This window comes from Pinus tabuliformis, chromosome Q (assembly GCF_031772625.1).
Source record: "Pinus tabuliformis cultivar Carrire ecotype Pingquan chromosome Q, CPIR1, whole genome shotgun sequence".
NCBI lineage: Eukaryota > Viridiplantae > Streptophyta > Pinopsida > Pinales > Pinaceae > Pinus > Pinus tabuliformis.
The window spans coordinates 1292246357-1292260321 of NC_142296.1; positions in this window are offsets into that span (position 1 = coordinate 1292246357).

The following is a 13965-nucleotide window of genomic DNA, read 5'->3' on the forward strand; positions in this document are numbered from 1 at the left end:
AAGAACATACCTAGTATGCATCCTACCCATAAGTAACCCTTATAAAGGGGTCATGGACTCAGTTAAGCTTGTTGGGATTGCTTTCCATCCTAGCCACATGGGAGAGGAGGCTGAGGTGTGTGTGATATTTACCAAGGGAGGTGTTAGAGCCTAGATTTGTCTCAGGCTGAAAAGACAAGGTTCTAGGTCCACATCAAACCACGCTCAGCCTCGTAGCTAGCCCTACGAGGACAGGAGAGGGCTCTCTCTGGGTCAATCTCAGCGAAAGATACTCAATGGGGCTAGAGATGACTGATTTAGCAATTGATTTTAGGCTAGGTATTAAGTGCAAAGGATTTGATTTGAGTTTTTTAGGGTTTTGTTGGAAAAAGGGGACAGGAAAATTTGGGCTCGGGGATGAGGCACAGTTTCTACAGAGTTTTGATTGGGGCAAGGAAGGCAATCATTTTGATGCTTTAAAGTGAGTGAATGGATGGATCAGACTGGTGAGGAGCTAAGGAGAGCAAGAGAGTCTCAAGAATTCTCCTTAAACAGATGAAAACATGGAAATTTAAACAAATTCAAAGGCAAAGCATAGCAGTTAGTGGATTCTACCTTAATCACTCATTTGTTCAAATTCAGAAGAAGAGATAGGAAATGATACACATAACAGTAATGAACTGACAATTACTTAGAGAAGCACACCATCAAAACATAAAGCCACATGGATCCCAAACAGTGCTGCAAAACCTTGGTCTTTCCTTAGCCAAAATTGCAGAGATAGAATGTACAATGATATGCCAAAGCAATCCCAAGTGTCCAACCCTGAAAATGACTTAAGAATTACATGATATAGACTAGCCCAACCCATTCCCTTGCCTCTAGGGGTCGAGCTCATCATTCTAGGAGCTCTTTCAACCAATTCTAAACAAAGCACTAAAATCTAGGTAGTCAAAACAACTTGCCTCTATAAGGTAGGAAACTGATTCGTTCATTAAATTTTCACTTTTTAGTGAATGAATCCTCTAGAACAAGTAAATAAGTGCCAAAATTACATCATGTTTATCCAATTACATCAAGATAGATCAGAAATCACATCACAAAGAAAAACTAATAAAACTGGCCGAATTTATGAGCTGGAAAGTGAAAAATTGAGCAAAAATCCTTTGTGCGCTGTGCCAATTTCTCTGTGCATCGCGCCTCTTTGAGGCTGAGTTTGAGGCACTTCCTGAAGTCCAAGTTGAGCCCAAGTGTGCTTGTTGGAAAGCACTACCTGTCTAATTTCCAACCCAAGTGGAATTTCTGAATTTGGTGCCCATTTGCCACTTCAAAACTTCAATCTCCCATGACTGCTTCCTGTGTGTCAAAATAGGGGCAGAGAGGTCATTTTCTGAGTGTTTTTTACCTCCTAAGGACTCAAAACTTGCCCAAACTTCTTTTCCATGCACCAGAAGTCATGATTTTTCATTACAGATCCAAAAATATTAACTTTTTTCCATTTAGAGCTTCCTATCAAAAGCGCACGCCACGTGGCGCGGCGCACAGGGAGAAAAACCCTGTTTTTTGTACAAAAAATTGCCAAAATGCCAAAAATGCCCCAAATTTCTTGAAATTTGGGCTAGAGATTCTTCATTAAGTGCCATGCTGGGATAAAGAGGCTTCGGCCAATATCTGAAGACAATCAAGCTCCCTTTTCCTCTTTTGCTTATTTATTGCCTTCCTCAATTTTGCTTTTAAATTCCTGATTCGTGCCTTGCATACCTTGTTCCGTGCCATGTAGTGAAAAGCCATGTGTCTCAGCAATGCAAGGTCCTTATCGGCCTTGTCCAGCAGTCCCTCCAAGTGAATGTTGACTCTCTCAAGCCAAGACTCTCGATCATCTTCAATCTCTTCAAGGAAAATTTTAAGAACCCCCCCTAAATTTACATGTATAATAAATGGGCGAATCTCCATGGTATATAGGAAAAATGGAAGGCGATTTTATCAATAATATGATATGTATATATAATTTTTTGGCGAATCTCTCACTAGGCATGGCAAATATTTTACTCAATTATAAAATCTTGTATTTATTGAATACACAAATGAAATCATTGCATTTCTTTAAAATATCTTTTGAAATCAAAATTACCCAAATTACATATTGATAACCTAGTGAATGTAGGATAAAATTCACCCGTGCCATTCACGGAAAGCATGAGAAAAAACCTAATACTATATATAAAACCAAGAAAAATTCAAATTCATCACTTCTAGGGACCTCGCAACCACCCTGCCAATACACAAGTATGTTCTTGTTTGCAATTAGAAAAATTACCCAAATTAGAGCATATATTGGAAAGTTACAAAAGGATGAATAGTGCAATCAATCCATTCTTTTAGCCCTGGATTTGTTTCATTAAAACATAATTATGCAAATATACTTGTCCAATGTCTATGCTTTAACCATTCACCTTAAGATGTTTTTACAATATAATTTCCTAAGTCTATTTAATATCTTCATTATCATAAAAACCAACCTATATCCATCTTAACTCCACATCTACCACTCTTAGGGGGATGAAATCTATTTATCCCTCTGAGCACTTGGTAGACCCAAAATTAAGATGGATCTAAGACGATATAATTTCCCCTTTAAATAGTCTATGCTCACATGAATACCATGGTATTACCATGGGTCAATACCATGGGTTATCATAAACCTGGAGCTTAAAAATTACTATTAGTAATTTATAAAAATTAATAAAATTAATAGTTGATTTTTATTTTAACCAAGCTAAAATGTTTAACATACATTAAATTACAACATCCATTTTTACTCTTGATCGGATCAAATATTTTTTCACTCTATGCTAGTTTGCATATCAAAATATTTGATACCTCTCAGGGGTTAGTAAATACAGAGTAAAGATGGATCTATGCTGGTTTAATTCCCCCATTTAAATAGGCTACATTCCAGGTGAATACCATGGGTCAATACCATGTGCCATTTTGGTGAATACCATGGGTCAATACCATGTGCTATTTTTACTTTTATTAATACTAATATTAGGGTTAATAATGTTTTTTTGCATGGTATTAATAACAATCTAGTCCATGGTATTTGTCCCATAGTATTTTGCCCATAGGTTTCACCTAAATATAACGCATTTTTTGAGTGTTCATAAATATAAGGTGACTTATGGAGTAAATATAAAAAAATGTTTTATTTGTTTACCATACCTCTTGTTTATTTATATTTTTATTAATTTACCATACCTCTTTTACAAATATGGTATTTGGCCCATAGGATTCACTTAAATAAAACCTCTTTCTTGAGCCTTCATAAATATAACGAGGGTTATGGACTAAATATAAAAAGAGGTTTTATTTATTTACCATGCGTCTAGTTTATTTATATTTTTATTTATTTACCATACCTTTTGAGTAAGTATAAAAAGATGTTTTATTTATTTACCATACCTCCACTTATATTTTTATTTGTTTACACCCTTGCATGTATATAAGATGACTTATGGAGTAAATATAAAAAATGTTTTATTTATTTACCATACCTCTCATTTATTTATATTTTTATTAATTTACCATACCTCTTTTATAAATATGGTATTTGGGCCTTTGGCCCATAGGATTCACCTAAATAAAACCTATTCTTGAAAATGGGCGAATGGAAGGTTGTAACTCCTAATTTCAAGGGCTAAATTTACCTTTTTTACCCTCTCCCTTAAAATAAGATGGGCTATTTGAGGTGATTTGTAAAATGTACTATGATACAAAATATTCGCCTACTAAAAATTTTAAAACCCTTAATTTCGCCAAAGGACGAACATTCGCCCCTAAAATTTTCTATGAATCTCTTGCTCCAATGACGTGAGTTCAACTCTTCTCCTTTGTACAGCTTGGCGATGCTCGCGGATGTTATGTAACTCCATGATTGCTTGTTGATCTTCAAGTTGTTTTTTCCTCTGCTCCAAGTATTTCATATTCCACTTAGCTCTCTCCAAGTCAAGGGATAAGGCTTGGATCTCTGTTTGCTGCTCCTGGATGATCTCTCTAAGTTGTGCACTTTGCGGACTCGTATCTATATCATCATCATGGAGGAGAATGAAGTCGGTCTCTCGTTCACCTGATGGCTCACCTGAAGGCCCCTCATCCTGCATTGGCCTCTTGCCTTTGTCTTGTACTTGTGATGCTGATGGAGGAAGCGAGGCCCCTTCCACCCCGGGTGGAGATAACACTCGCTTTGCTGCTACAAACAAATGTCTGGTGCCTCTCTGATATGTGATGAATACTGGCACTCCAGTGGTCTCATGGCGCTCATACTGATGAGAAGGTTTACCTTCATACTTAACCTCTGATAATCTCTGTGAAGCTCTGAAGAAGTCACGATAGATGAAATCATCCCAAGTGATGCCCTGTAATCCAAGTTGATGAACCACCAAAATCTTAATAAGAGAAAAATGATAAACATTGTTAAGTTGCTGCTGAGGTGTTTTGTGTTGCACAAGGGTGGTCATCCTCTCTATGTTCCGGCAAAAGAAATACGGAGTGTTCATCCTCTGTACCCTGGTGAAATGCATGAGCAACCTGATGTGATAAGCATAGAGACGAGAGAACCGTCCCTCACAGCTGAAATATTCATGATCAATTTCATTAGTGGAGCATATTCATCTTTCAGATATCGGAATGGGAACATTCTCTTGAGCTGCCTCAAGAAACCAATTTTAATGTATGGTTCATAATGCTGTCGGTTGATCTTTTGTTTCTTGTGCCATGGTTCTCCAATGTTCGATATGCTGGTTGCTAATGAGACAGATTCTGGTGTAAGCATGAAGGTGACACTGGCTAAGATAGCTTGATCTCCATGTAAGTGCGACACGAATGGACGAGCCAGCTCATGATGAAATTGAACACTAGCCACCTTTTGACAAAACTCATAGCATGATTGATGCTGGAAACAAAACATAGCCAGAGGGCAGGCCTACAATTCTATAAGGGTGATTGGTTCTTCTCTTACATGTCTGCCACTTTTATGAGGCTTTCAGGGTACCTGTTCTTCCAAGGGTGAGTCACTTTGGGTTTCCACTTCATAGTCCGATGAATGTTCAGATGCCATGAATGTTGTTTCTCAAAATGCCGTGAAGAAAAAGATGTTGTTGTATGAAAACTGTGTTGAACTGCTCTTTTTAGTGATGTATTCAAATTCTGCCACCAAGGGGAAAAATGCAACCAGGGACTGTTAGGAAGGATGGGGAAAAGATGAAGAGTTTAGGGAATATTAGGATACATTTTGTTTAGGTAAATGTAGGAGGGTTTTGGGAAGTTTATCTAAGGTAGGGTTTAGGGTTTTTGCATTTGTAAAGGTGTGGAAGGGAATTGGGAATAGGAGTTTAGTAATTTTTAGGGATAGTGAAGAATAAAATTTAGGAGAAATGGAATAAGGGAGAAGGGAATGATGGAAAGAAAGGAAAAAATGGGATGGAGGGGTAACCTTGGTAACAAAACAATGAATTTTCAACCCTAACAGTGATTGGCTTGAGGAATTTTAGAGGTTGGGTTTGATAGTTTTTATTTCAACCAATAGCAGCTATAAACCACCATCACATTGGCACAAAAATGGATGAAACATTGAGATGGCAGTCCTACCTGGCAAATCCAAACAATTAAATGGAAATTTGGCGAAGTTTTGAACGAGTTTCGAGCTTTCAGGTGTATGTGTCGCGCCGTCCGGGTGCACCGCGCCCATTCAGAATTACACTAGACAATTTCTCCCAGTGCGTCACGCCTCCCTAGTGCACCGCGCCACCTGCTCCGTGCGCCGCGCAGGCCAAATTTCCTCCAACTTCACCCAAAACGCGCACTTGCTCACCCAATTGCTTTGAACTGTTACCTCTTTACTCTTGGCATTCAAAATGACCTTGACCCTCATGGAGAAATATTTATAAAGACATGGAGACATGGTTTTGATTTTTGATTCTCCAAAACCCATTTTTATAATGTTTGACATTGGCACAATTTCACACTTTAATGCAACTCTGTTTTTCACATTTCCTTTTTGATTTTTCACTGAAATGATGAAATTCTTGGCAATTTTTTGTAGGGATAGCTGACATGGAATTTGGCAAAGGAGACCAGGGCTGCACCTGAAGAATTCAACTGAAAAACTTTTGAAAATTATTACAAAGGAAAAAATTTTGACTTTTCTTCAAAACAGAGTTTTGAAGAACAGTCATAATCCATCCATATGATGATGAAATATTTGAATGACAACTTGTAAGAACCTCCCTTTGGCCTGCTAGCTTTATTGGACATTGTGAAGACATAGTTTGTAAAAACCTAGACCTAGTGACTGAAAATAACTCTTGCTGATCAAATGACACAAAAACTTGATTTTGATAAACAGACCTGAGCCAGCAGTGCAAAGCATGAGGGGAATGAATGACAAAGCCCTTCTGATAGATTTATGGCATGCTCCTAATGGAATGCAACTGAGTGAATCGAGTGAGACACCTAAAAATGAAATTCAAAAAGAGTTTTGATCTCTGACGGAGGGATGATCAGACCGACTCTAACATTGGCTCCAATGGGGATGGTAGCTCCTTGGAGGTGCCAAGAACAGCAGATCTCTGGAAGAGCTAGACAATGCCTTCGTCCATTGGGCTATGGATTCATTATGTTGACAAACAACACAAGACTCTGACTCAATTTATTGGACTGAAACTTGACTCAAAACGACTCGATTATGAAACTGAAATGACTGAAAAACTGACTTGACAAACTGAACTCAAAACTGAAATCTTTCTTCAGAATTATAGCCTTCACTTCGGGCCCCAGACTGAAGAAAATATCACAGCACACACTTGCAATGAAACTAAAATAAGATGTTATTTACAATGACAATGATAACAATAGAAATAACTCAGAAAAGGTACCACTTGAGCAGTCGACCATTGATCGGCCCTCCTAGACAATCTTCCCCGTTCATCTCCTTCAAAAGAAAGGCATTTTAACCCCGATACACTGCAATCTTAAAAGGACCTTTCCAGAGATTTTCAAACTTACCGTGCTTGCCCTTTTCTTCCTTCCTTGCATTCCACTTTAAAACCACATCATCTAACTCAAATGTGTCCGCCTTTTCTTTCCTATCATAAATATTTTTAATTATTTCCTGCAACTTGAATGTGTTTTAAAAAACACCTTCCCGTGTCTGCTGCAAGTGAATCATTTGATTTAGTCTTCTTTGCATTGGGTCCTCTTCACTACAAGCCTCCTGAAGAAGTTTGACTACCACAACTGCAAGAGAGGTAGGGAACACTGTATCAACTCCATAAACTAACTCAAAGGGGGACATACCAATGGATTTCTGCTGACTCACTCAATCTGCCCAAAGTGCATGTACCAACTTCTTATGCCAACTTTTCTTGTTGATTTCCAGCATCTTCTTTATGATATTAACCAAAGATTTATTGGAAGATTCCGCTAATCCGTTGCCTTGTGGATGATAGGCGGTTGAGTGCCCCAAAGTAATGTGATATTTATTACAAAACTCAACCATCCTTTTTGACTTGAAAGCTACTGCGTTATCAGTGATTAGCTTATTCGGGCAACCAAAACGAGACAAAATATTATTCTCAAGGAATGAAATTATTACCGCATCTATAGCTTGCCTAGTGGGAATTGCTTCGATCCACTTCGTGAAATAATCTGTCACCGTGAGGATCCATCAATGCTGACCTGAAGAAGCGAGATGAATTTCACCAATGAAATCCAACCCCCATTGCTGAAAAGGGGCACTCACCTCAATGGGCTTAAGCAGCAAAGGCTATAATTTCTGCTTTCCTTCAAAAATCTGACAGTTATGACAGCTCTTGACAGTTTTGAACACATCAGCAAACAATGTCGGCCAATAGTATCGAGCCCTCAAAATTTTATTTGCCGTTGTTTTCCAAAAAAGGTGACCTCCACAATCTCCTTTATGGAAATCCTCCATGACCTGCTTCGCTTCTTCTTCCACCAAACAATTTAACAAAACGCCACCAGGATCTTTCCAATAAAGTGTAGAATTCAAAATAAAAAACTTAGCAGCCTTTAACTTAAGAGTTTGAGCTTTGTTTCTAGACATACCAAGTGGCGCGGACAATTCTGAAGTACATATATGATATCTGAATACCATGGAGAAAGAACAAACATTTCAAATACCTGAATTGACGACCCTTCCTCATTCTCATCAGACATAGCAACAATCAGATTTATGTCCAAGAAGTGCAGATTTGATTCAGCCATTAACTTTGCCAATCCTTGTCCTTTAACAAGATTTTTGGGCCTTATCTCCACATCATACTCCAACAAAGCTGCAATCCACTTGCCACGTCTTCCTTCAGGATCTGTCTGGACCAAAACATCTTTGACAACAGCGTTAGGAACATAAGCTAAAATATGGGAATGCAGAATATACACGCGGAAATCTTTTAGTGCTTTTGCAAGTGCAAGGGCTTGCTTCTCAATAATGTTGTATTTCAAAGCAGCATCTCTTATAGTCCGACTAAAGAAAGCAATGGGTCTTTCATGCTCATCTTTTTTCTGCATTAATACGACTGCCATAGTATGCTCTGAAGCAAATGAAAACAATATAAAATCCTGAGTATAATCCGAGCTGATTAGAACCGAGGCTGAAGAAAGAGCCAATTTTACTAAATTGAAAGATTTTACAGCCTCTTCTATCCATGTCACTTGGCTATCCTTCTTAAGCATGTTTTTAATTTCTCTTAGATGTTCAGCAAGATTAGGAACAAAGCGGCACAAAAAATTCATCTTACCATTAAACAATTGAATCTCCTTCTTATTCCGGGGCATGTCAATTTGCTGAATTGCTTCCACACGTGCTGGATCAATATGGATGCCATCCTTTGAGATAATATGCCCAAGTAGTTTGCCTTCATCCATGGCAAACAAGCTCTTCTTAGGATTCAACGACACACCATATTTTCTGCACTTTTGAAAGAAAATTTTCAAATGATACAAGTGTTCTTCCTCTGATTTGGAAAACACGGTCAAATCATCAAGGTACACAACCAAGAAGACATCCTTATCATTTGCGAAAGCCAAGTCCATTTCCCGCTAAAAAGTGGCACCCGCTTTCTTCAAACCGAAAGGCATTTTAGCGTAATGAAAGGTTCCCCACGGAGTGGTGAACGCTGTTTTGTCTCGGTCATCTTCATGGACTAAAATTTGGTTATATCCGGAATAACCATCGAGTAGTGACATACGAGATGCTCCAACTACTCGCTGAAGTATGTGATCCATTTTTGGCAACAGATAATTATCCTTCAATGAAATTTTTTTGAAATTCCGAAAATCAATGCACAAACGAATCTCACCGGTCTTCTTTCGCACAGGCACCAAATTAGAGATCCAATCAGAAAATCGGATGGGAACAATGATTCTTGATTTGTACAACCTGTTTATGTTGGGTACCTATAATACTAGTGATTACCCCAATACTATTGTAGTTATACCCCTTATTAACATTGTTGTGCCCCTATTGCCCCCATATTGTTACTACTGTGCCCCATAGAATCCCTCTATTATTATTTTTGTGGCTTTTTATTATTATTGTTAGGTCGGCTGGATTATATTATGACTCCTTAGACTCCTATATATAGAAAGGAGGTTTTGTCATTTGAATCATCCAAGAATTGTTCATTTATGTAATGTAAAGGAGGTTGCCCCCTTGAAGAATTCTAAGGCATTGATCTATCTTTTCTATCTTTTCTTGAGCTGGTTCCATAACATTTGGTATCAGAGCTTTGGATTCTAGGGTTTCGCTGCTCCAAACAGGTCATCATGGAATTTTCGCTATAACTTTTTTTCTGTGATGTTTCAGAAGTCGAAAAAAAAACCCATTTGAGAAGAAATCGCGCTGAACCTTGGGTCCAAATTTCAGAGCTTTTTCCAGGATATTTGCGGAGATATGATCTGAGGAAGTTGGTCTTTTTGCAGACTCCTGAATTACATTCAAAACAGGTGACCTGGGGAAAATCGTCATAACTTTCTCTCTGGGGATCGGATTGAAATTTCGTAAGAAGGTACAGAAAAAGGACGGACTGTAGTTTCTTGTATGCATGTTTCAGATCCAAAGGTCGAAACAGTGACACGTGGCACATCGTACAAGTTCGCTCTACTGAACTAGTCTATAAGCAAGTCACTGTGGGAGATTTCACATAACTCTTCCTTGGAGAATCCAATTTGGGTCAGACTTGTGGCATTGGAAAGAGGACACAGAGGGCTACTACAGGTCAAAAATTTAGAACTAGATGATTGGAAAGTACAGAGATACATCAGAGGCAATATCGAGCTCCTACAAAGTGAAAAAAGGTGTGTAGATTTTCTTAAATTTTTGCTTAAGCTTGGTTTGAAAATTTATTTTGAAGGAATTCAAAGGGCATAGTAGAGCATTATTATCGGTAACTGATGCCCCGAGGAAAGAAAATGCAAACACCTAGTAAGGAACCTGAAAGCTCTAGCATGACTCATGAAGAAGAGGAAGAAATGCAACATGATATATCAAAATTACAAGACCAAGTGCAACAATTGTCCCTTGCACAAAAAGGAACAGAATCTAAGATGGATGGTTTAAAGAAAGATGTAGAAGCTAAGATGGATGGTTTAAAGAAAGGTGTAGAAGCTAAGATGGACTATTTAAAGAAAGGCGTAGAAGCTAAGATGATTGACGTGGAAGCTAAGATGGATGATTTGAAGATAGATTTGAAGACAGACATGGACGAATTGAAGATAAATATGAATAAGTTGCTACAAGAAATGGTCACTAAGGTGAAAGGGTACTAAAGGAAACTCATGATGAGAACAAAAGAAATGTTAATCATGATTCCATAGATGCTAATGTTGGATCGAAGACTCACCATATTCCAAAAATCGATATGAGGAAGTTTGATGGCAAGGATCCCGCCACATGGATATTACAGATGGAGCAATTCTTCGATCTCAATAATGTGCAAAACACACAAAAGGTACGTATGGAAACTTTATATTTGGAACCAAATCAGTTTGTATGGTATCAATGGCTTTGCTCTCGTAAACAATTTATCACTTGGGCAATTTTTACGGAAGAATTGATAGCACATTATGAGGATACAAAAAGCAACACTTTTTTTAGCCAATTGATAAGTCTCAAACAAAAGGGTTCAATAATGGAGCACATTGAGGAGTTCCAAAAATTGAACATAAGGGTAAAAGATATTCCAGAGGAGCATAGGATTGATGTGTTCATAGGGTCTTTAAAGGATAATATCCAACATGATGTTCGCCTTTGGGAACCTGATTCATTAGAGAAGGCATTCAGGTTAGCAAGAAAAATGGAAAGCAAAATTATGGCAACCAGGAAGCATACCACTCACAACTATAAAGACGGAAGTGTTGTTGCCCCTAGTCTTCCACAACCTATAAGGTTGACACCACAACAATTGGAAGAAAAAAGAGCAAAAGGGCTTTGTTACAGTTGTGATAGCAAATACACTAAAGGTCATAAGTGTGCTGAGAAGAAATTATTCTACATAGATTGTGAAGAGGAAGAAGAAAAGGAGCAAGAAAGGTCAAAAGAAGAGGATATACTCCAGGAACAAAGCCTAGATGAAGAACAAATAAATCCGACCATATCTTGTAATGCATTGGCGGGAATTACCACTCCTCAAACCATCAAGATAGAAGGACAAATCAAGAAGAAAAAGGTAATAGTGTTGATTGATTCAGGAAGCACCCACAATTTTATTCATTGTAGGGTAGCAAAAGAATTGAATTGCTTCCTATATCCAGCACCAGAGTGTCAAGTGATGATTGCAAATGGAGGAACAATAAATTGCTCTGGAAAGTGCCATAATATCAAGCTATCCATGGGAGAATATGTATTGACTAGCCCAATGCTTTCCATTCCAATGGGAGGTGCTGATGTTGTACTAGGAGTCCAATGGCTACAATCCTGGGTACAATAGCTTTTAATTTTCAAGAACTTTTCATCAAATTTTCTGCGGAAGGAAAGGAAGTTGAATTAAGGGGTATTGCAGGGAAACCAGGAAAGATAATCAGCTCTAATGGTATGACAAAGCTTCTAAAAAAGGAGCAAAGAGGTGTAATTGCACAATTATGTTCGCTAGATGTTTCCACATTGGAATCATCTATTTCTCCAGATCTCCAAAAAGTCCTGGACAATCATTCCAAGGTATTTGAGACTCCCAAAGGTCTCCCACCTATGCGTGATCATGATCATGCTATTCATCTGATTCCAGGAAGTGTTCCTCCAAACATCAGGCCGTACAGATATCCCTATGTCCAAAAGAGTGAAATTGAACGTATGGTTGCAGAAATGCTAGAGGCTGGTATAATTCAACCGAGTCAAAGTTCTTTCTCTGCTCCAGTAGTATTGGTGCACAAGAAGGATGGATCATGGCGCATGTGTCCGGATTATAGGGAGCTCAACAAGCTCACTATTAAAGATAAGTTCCCCATTCCTGTCATTGATGAATTACTGGATGAATTGCATGGATCAATTTACTTCACCAAGTTGGATCTTCGTTCAGGATATCATCAAATCAGAATGAAGATTGAAGACATTCCAAAAACAGCATTTAGAACTCATGAGGGTCATTATGAATTTTTGGTCATGCCTTTTGGCCTTACCAATGCACCTTCAACATTTCAAGGTTTGATGAATTCAATTTTCAAACCATTCCTTAGAAAATTTGTGTTAGTATTTTTTGATGATATACTAATCTACAGCAAGTCTTGGAAGGATCATGTTGAACATGTTGACAGGGTGCTACAACTATTGGAGGAGAAACAATTATATGCAAAAAGATCCAAATGTTTCTTTGGAGTCCAGGAGGTGGAATATTTGGGTCATATTGTATCTCATGAAGGAGTTAAGGTAGACCCTAGCAAAATTAAAGCCATTAAGGAATGGAAAATCCCCACATCCATAAAGCATCTGCGAGGATTTCTTGGGTTGACAGGGTATTATCGCAAGTTTGTTAAGAATTATGGGAGAATAGCAGCACCTCTAACAACATTATTGAAGAAAGATGCATTTTCATGGACTCCGGAAGCAACAAAGGCCTTTGAACATCTTAAAGAGGCAATGTGCCAAGCACCGGTCTTAGCTACACCGGACTTCACAAAAACCTTTATTGTGGAATGTGATGCTTCAGGAAATGGAATTGGTGCTGTTCTAATGCAAGATGAAAGACCCATTGCTTTTGAAAGTCGTCCAATCAAGGGAAAGTTTTTAAGCAAAGCTATTTATGAGAAGGAAATGTTGGCAATACTCCATGCACTTAAGAAATGGCGACCCTACCTAATGGGAAGACACTTCAAGGTAAAAACGGATCATGATAGCCTTAAATACTTTTTAGAACAAAGATTATCCTCTGAAGAGCAACAAAAGTGGGTCACAAAGATGTTGGGTTATGACTTTGAAATCATCTACAAAAAAGGGAAGCAAAATGTGGTGGCAGATGCACTCTCAAGAAAGGATGAGGATGTGGAAGCATTGTTGTGTGCCATTTCTATTATCCAACCAGATTGGATAAACGAAGCAAGGGAGGAATGGAAGAATGACGAAGAAGTGTGGGCACTTATTCGAAAGCTACAACAAGATTCCAGTACGTCTGATACATTTAGCTGGCAAAATGATTCGTTATGGTACAAAGATCGCTTATACCTCTGTAAGAATTCCCAGCTAAAACAAAAGATTCTTATGGAATTGCACACTTCTCCCTTAGGAGGGCACTCAGGATTTTTAAAAACTTACCACAGGGTTAAGAAGGAATTTTTTTGGGATGGCCTTAAATCAGATATTCAAAAGTTTGTGGCGGAATGTTTGGTTTGCCAACAAAATAAAGTTGAAACAATTAAGACACCGGGTCTATTACAACCTTTATCCATTCCAAGCCAACGTTGGGAGGAGGTTTCAATGGA